Source organism: Sebastes umbrosus, chromosome 9 (assembly GCF_015220745.1).
Source record: "Sebastes umbrosus isolate fSebUmb1 chromosome 9, fSebUmb1.pri, whole genome shotgun sequence".
Lineage (NCBI taxonomy): Eukaryota > Metazoa > Chordata > Actinopteri > Perciformes > Sebastidae > Sebastes > Sebastes umbrosus.
In genome coordinates this window covers 10,034,797-10,042,595 of record NC_051277.1, presented here as the reverse complement: position 1 = coordinate 10,042,595, position 7,799 = coordinate 10,034,797, and positions in this window count along the sequence as shown.

Genomic DNA, 7,799 nt, shown 5'->3' with positions numbered 1-7,799 from the left:
TTGAATGTAATGAGAGGCAGAAACTGGAGCTAGATTGGACCTTATCTTTAGTCAACACTCCGTAAACTGTATATCTGCACAAGTGAGATAATGGACGTAAATAAATCAATATGTATGCACATGGAAAACTCTGCAGTTGATCTTTAAATAACACATCAGAGTAAAGGCACCATTTCAGCTTTGCCCAGCCACATCTCCATATGCTCTTCAATACATAGTCTGCAATCATCTTGTCTTGATTCATGCTTCTACATTCACCACCCAACAAAGCATCTGTTTAACGGCAGCAGGCAGGGTGGGAAGTTTGACATCAGCCAAAGGACAATTTGTAACAATGCATTCGACTTAATGCATAAAGAACTTAAGACCCCAATTTTACAAACTGCTGTGAATGACTGTATACAATTGGCCACATTTAGCTTTTCAAAGCCAGCACAGGCTGTCATCAGCTCTTAAATACAAAGTGCTTGCTGAGCACCCAACTCTGGCTCTCTCTTTCTGTGTCTCTGTCTGCAGAGATAAGAAATATCAGCAAGTGGATGCCTTATGATGCATGATAACAGGTAATTCCACTGGTTCTTCGTTATGCAGTATGCCAAAAGTACCAGGAGGTCCTGCTGCATCCGGTCGTATTTTGCAGTATGCAAGCTTTTCTGGCTATTCTGACCCACAATCCTCTGCAGCAAAGATACATCACAAGTGATATATCTAAAAAGTAAACAAGAGAGAGAGCAAAGACAGATGACAGCTGCTGACAGCTTATTGACAGCTCACTGATGGCAAATTGACAGAAGCCACAATGACAGAGTGTAAGTAGGCTACTAACGTTACACATAATTTAGAGCTACGGAGTACGACGGATATGAAAAAGAAGGTCAAAGTTCAAGGCACAATGTTAAGACGAAGTAGTATGTCCCAATTGTATGCATACTGCTGTATGCAACGGTATGTACTTTGTAAGGGCAGCTGCAGGTCTTACTCGGAACGCAATCGTGGTCTTTATCTAGTCCCTATTTTTGTTGCCAGTATGCATTATGACTATGAATTAAATAAATTGAATGCATAAAACATTTGTAGTTAAATGTGTCATTCTGTAATGCAGCGACAGCTTGTGTAGCAGATTGGAGTATTACAATCATTTCTCAGAAACAGCAGAGCTGCTCTGGAGGCTGGAGGGATTAATTGACTTTTCTCATCATTATCTCTGCAAAAAGAGAAGCTCTGCCTAAAGTATGGAGCCTAAAACTACAACTCAAACAGTGGTTAGATACACAAGTAGTGTGTACTTCTGTCTGTAGTAGTATGTACGATTTTACAGTTCAGGCTATGTGAGGATGCACATTCAGTGTTGCCATTGTTTGCCTGTAGTACTGAAACCATATTCACATCCCAAAAGAAATTCCTTGGTTGCCTTGTGTGTATGTTTTAGATCATTGTCCAGCTGCATTGGACAAAAATCAGGGCACTATATGTTAAAAAAAAAAAGGCTATAACTTTGACAACATTCAACATTCAACATTTAGTGCACTCTTGACACTAACAAACACTCTTGACCTCGGAAACAGCCGTTGAGAATGACCACAAGCTCCATTTAGTAGCTGTTCAGGAGGATTTGATCATGTCACATGATCTTCATAAGCTGGTGAACTTTGCCCTGCGTTGTGGAATTGAAAATGATAATTTAAAGGTGCTAAATACGGGATTGGGATTCACAATAGTGCCAACAGCCCTATATAGAAAGTGCTGACAGAGTTAACAGTGTTTACTTGAGGAGGAACCAGAGAGTGGGCTACACTTAACCGCCGTATGACAACCATTCGCGCCCACATTCACACGGGCAATTTAGAGTCATCAATTATGCTAACATGGGGAGATGTGCTACACAGAAAGGCCCCGAGCCGGGTTTGAACCTGAACCTCAACCTGACCCTCTTGCTGTGAGGAAACAGTGCTAACCACTGTGCATCCTTCTGAGCAAATCGTGTTATGTTGCAAATGGAGATCACGTGATAAAATCATAAACTCTAGAACAGCTAACTGGACCTTATGGTGAGATTATTTCACGCTGAAAAACATTGGACCTCAGCTTTTAAGCCAACATGGTTAAAGTGCTCAGAAAAAAAGGAAAGTTGAACGATTACCATTCCCTGACAACTGGGCAAACTCCATCTGCTGAAGGAAATCATGTGATATGATCATAAAGCTCCACAGTTACTAAATGGACCGAGGTGAGATTGTTTTGTTTTCTACGCTGTGTGAACACCCTCAACCACCCTGAAAGCTTTAGGCGGAAGGAGGAAAGATAAAGCAGCCCAAGAATTTGCAGGTTTTGTGTACATGTACAGTTAATAGTGATACATGATACAACACAATAAGGTATTGTTCAGGAAAAACTAAATTTAAAGGTCGAAGAGAAGGTTGATTTTAAAATCCTCTTTGGTGACTTATTCAAACTACAAATGTCAAAGTCGTTATCATTCTGCTACAGCTGGTTCTTTTGTGTATAGGGCTGTTATGCTCTGCAATTCTCTTAGCTCTATTAATTTTCGGCATATATCCTTTGTCTCTTCCTCTGTAGTCCAATGAAGTCATGCTGAGAGCATTTCCCTGGAAACAGAGATCAGATAAGGTCTGTTCATGACTAAAAATACAATAACATACTCTTTATATAAGCATTTTTTTTAAGTGCTGCACTTATCTGTGCAATTATTGCACTGAGCAATAACATGTTTCGTTGTGGCTCTTAAGAGCATGAAGGTACGGTCACATAGCCTTCAGTTCAATGAAATTGCCCTGCACTTATAGTAGCACCAAAATTGAGATGCAGTGAATATTTGCAATTGAGGCTGATGCACATTTAGATGAGATAATTTTTTTTTTTTAGCTCAACATTATGAGTAATAATGAGATGCATTGGCTACTGATGCTCATGCCGATAATCCACAAAAAAACAAAAGAAAACCAACAAATCAGCAACAAAAAAATAAGAATAAAAAAGAGAGAAAAATCCCAATAATAGAACATTTATTTAAAAAAAAAAAGTCACAAGTCACTCTAGGTGGCCCCATTTTTTTGCCTTACATCATTAAAACATCTGAGCAACACAGAGTCAAGATAAGAGGCAAAAACTTAACTTATAGGTAAATGACAAGAAATCAAAAAATATCCACAGTATTCCACAAAATTTAAGGGCGACTAGGAGTCTTGATGAACAAAATATTTAGTTCAAATATTATTAACTTAACCCTTACTTTTGGGTATCTTAATGTAGAGCACACACATTTGGAGTTGTTTCATGCTTGTGTGACTTTTAACTTTGTTGCCTGGCCTAAATAATGCATACTATAATACACCTCCATAAAGCCAAATTAAAAAAAAAGTATTGTTTCGTTGCATCAGCACCTACTGTCAATATAGGGATGCAGTTATTTACTGTACTTATTTGTGTCCCATCCTAACAAGACAATTTCTGCAAAAAACACCCGTCTAATAAGCTTTAGACATATGGTGCACTCGGTGAATTGAGGCCACTGATAGCTTTTACATCACTTGTAATTATTCTGATTACCAAAAATGACCCAAAACAACCATTTGTCATGCAAAGATGATTCTACATGGATTCACAATCTACATCTCCAGCTTCAGAGATAATATCCTACCCTGAGGGGCATCATTTGAAGTATGTACTCTGTTAAGGGGCTCAGGAGAGGACTGGGGTCTGGTTTTATCAGAGAAATGAAGGAAGAGAACATGAGATGTAGGGAGAGAAATATAACTATAACCATTTTAATGAAACCCTGGTTACAGTAGCTGCTTCCACTGAGATACCCTCAGTAGCAGATTTGGCAACAGCTTGAAGTCCTGTAGTAATCTGAAAAGAATGACTATGGCTTCCCGTGAAATAAATGAAGGAGAACAAAGCTGTGCCCTCTCTGTGGGTAAAATTAACTGCTGATGATATGTACGCTAAAAGGGCTGTAAAATCACGGAAGTCATAATAAAGTGAATATAAAAGCTCGGAGGTAATACAGGGGCAGGATATGTGCTCTTTAATTAAGACTCTGAAAACATCAGTGGAGCAGTAATTGCATTTCCCCTCTGCCCCTTTTTGAAGCTTGCCCACAGGTGACCTACAAAAAGATTCACTGTGATGTGTTATTTATACAGTGCAGCATATAGAGCTGGCCCTGCATGCCAGATGAGTTTCACAAGTTCACACTGGGAAACATTTCTATACCTTATACAAGAGGCTGTGGGTAAATCACAGTTGTGGAGATTGATTGGGAGGTGAAGAAAAATGTCCTGACGGAAGAATGTCAAAAATGTCAGCAGTTGAAAATAGAAGGTTTAGCTGTCTCTGTGTTGAAAGAAAACTGCCTCTGCACTGGAATCTGTGCTGACATTTTCATGAATGATGCACATACAGTATGACCAGAACCCGGCCAGTGATGTGAAAATATGAATAATATTTTTATAAACCACTGACTTAGGTGACACCAGAAATGGTAAAAAGCTACAGGTAGAGAGCAATGCACTGGAGATGTTTTGTCCCGTTTGATTCAAGGTTATGTGAAATATCAAATGCATTGGTGCGCTAACGTCTATGATCATTATTTCACTCATTTGAGTTTTGTTTGATGCGCTGTAACAACCATAGACTGTATATAAGAAGTGGACGTAGTCTCCGTGAGATCATCAATTGCTTAGTGGACTACGGTTTTGATGCCTCAAGCTCGGCCGTTGCCATCTTGGTTTTTTGCAACCAGAAGTGGCACGAGAGGGTGGAGCTAAGTACAACCGAACGCTGAATAAGATTCTTTTTGGGGACCAAATTGTTCAAATTAACTTTCATGAACTGAAAACACACTGTGAAAGGGTAAATGTTATAAGACAAAAAACATGGACAACTCCCATACTGGACAACGCCGTGGTAGCGGCCTTTCAATCACAAGGTAGCCGCGCCCTAAAGCATACCCTGCTTTGTGGTCCATTTCACTCTAATTGGGACCATCATTTACTAAATGAACATCGTGCTGTATTGAATAAGACTTGAAACTAGCAATTGAGACCATAAACTCATCTTTACAATGTTAACTGAGGTAATAAATCAAGAGAGAAGTAGGGTCATTTTCTCATAGACGTCTATGCAATCAGACTTCTTTTTGCAACCAGAGGACCTCTAGTGACCGTAGTAATTATGAGAGGAGCGATAGCGGAAATCAAGCGCTGTGAGCTGTGAGGTGAGGGTGCAGGTCGGGGGCGATGGATGACACACAAAACACAATACTTTCACCTCGTACCTCAAGTTTCACTTTTGAAACTTAGTTATTTTAAGCCAAAACACAATTTTTTTCCCCTAAACATAACTCAGTGGTTATTTTGCCTAAACCTAAAGACGCTGTTGTTTTGTTGCGTAAACTTAAACAAGCTGTTTTGTTTGTGTTCAAAACGTAATGTTTCATTCAGTTTTACAACGTGTTAGAACGTGCATTTTAGTTTCACTTTAATTTTTACAGCATAGTAGGTGTAGCAGGCCCCTACTGTCCCACATCTATGAGGCTTATAACGACTGACAATGCACATTTAATGAGCTGATAACAATCAAATCAGGTGCCAAAACATGCAGTACAGAATATAAATGAAAATCCAGTTGTAGGCAAACAGAGAAATGCAGCAAATTTGCACGGTTGCACAATCATCACTGCTTTGGCCCAGAAGAAACTATTAATAAGTGTCACAGACTCATACACACCACTGCATTGACATGGGTGAAATATTAAAAATGGAAGCTTTATTGGCCTACTGCTTTTCTATTACAATTCAAGACCTGCTCATATGAAAAGACAGTTGGAAGTTAAAGATGTGGTGTCTTGTGAATGACAATCCTTTCAAATTACATGGCTATTTACCATAATTTTGTTATTTCATTCTGGCTTTAGCACAGCGGCTCGGTTGGGTGATTGGTTTGGGAGACTCAATGTAGCCTTTCATATTAATACAACTCTGTCCCTTTCATCTTTCAAAACCACTCCTCCCAAATTAAACCTTTGGTCTGATGCAAATTTAATCTGCCTATGAAGACATTTTGCCGAAGGTATCGTGTTTCACTGAATGACCTCTATCTTGAGCTCAGGTTCTCGTGCATTGAACCTGCCTGTCGCCATGACGGATTTGCATCATATTTGAATCTGCACTTGACTTTTTATCCAATACCAAGCAGTAATCCAATTGATAGAATGACAGAGATGGAAGAATTACTCCAAACAGGTTTTCAAATGTGAGGTAGCTTCTTCTATACGCTGATCCAAGTTCTCCAAAGTGATGAAGTTCTTTGCATCCTCCTGCAGCTTCAAAATTTCTCTCTTTTTCTCTGTTGAATTCTTGCTGCTCTTGTTCACGCTGAATGGCCGCTTCTAACCGCTGCTTCCAGCTTCCTCCTTTTCCTTGTGGACCCTCAACACCCTGAATTTGAGCTGATTGACCTTGACAGTTTATGTTAAAATGTTCCTACAAATGGTGTCGCTGCTGTGCTTAATCTCCCATGAATTATTAATTTTACAGTCGACCTGATCCAAGCAAAAGATCCTTATTTACGTCATGGTGATGCATCCTCCTCTCTCTTACCTCCTCTTCATCTGAGTCATCTCTGTTCCTCTCCTGTCATTTCACACCTTTCATTCCACACCTGTCCACCAGCTGTCACTGTTGAGGATCTTCAGCTCATTACCTGACCCTGCCTGTCCTCTGCTCACCCAGCTTCTCCTCATTTGTGTCCAGCTTCTGTGAATATATAGAGGACGGCTTTCAATCACTTTCTCACCTGTCTGCACCTGGCTGGATCATCGTCTGTCTCCCTCTCTGACTACTGGCTATCCTCTGGATTTGTTTGCTTGATGTGAAGACTATTTTTACCACATCTATTTTGCTCTACCAATTATGTGTATAGCATATTACATCAAAGCATTGTGCTACCAGCATTTGGTCGCCAGTTTCGCATTATAAAGAAAGATAAAGTTGTATAACACCCCTGGTACATGCAGTCATTTTGCTTTAACCGGTGATTTCTCAACAGTGCCTTGACGTTATTTCACTTTCAATATTCCAGAGAAGAGAACATTATCAGGCTTTGAGCTCAGGTTATTAAATCAAATCTATTACTGCATCCTTGAATTCTTTCTCGTATTATGTTGTGCTGGTAGAGATGATAGATGCAAGGTCAGGTTTAGCCCTCCAATTTTAATTATAAACTTTTTAAATGAATGATCACCATATTAGTTGCAACTGGTGCAAAGCTTTGGGCCATTTGGTTGACGAATGCAATGTCAAGATAATAAGACTAAGGGAGAAAACACAGACTACGGGACTTTCTTCTGTACCCAATTTATTTGGATGTAGAAAGACACAATTTTATTCAATTTAATGTGGATACGTTAACCATATTAAATCTGAGAGTATTTACAAAAGTGGTTCAAAAATGGTCTTAATACACCGTACAGTACATTATGTGCTGGCAGGGCAGTTTTGAAAGTAGGATTTTTGAAAAAGTACCCAAGCTGTTGGTTTTAAACATCAAAGCCAACGTCTTATCTTGTTTGTACTGAGCTAAAAGACCTTTACTGTGCTGTACCTAATTTAGGACCATCTAGTCCTTGTTACATCATTCGTACATACACTGCACACTCTAATTGTGTGGAAATGAAGGTGCCTTAACGAGCTGACAAAACATTTTACTGCCACTGTGTGCATCCAAGATTTACATCACTAAAGAGGTAGGATTCTCGCTGTGTGTTAATCCTGTTT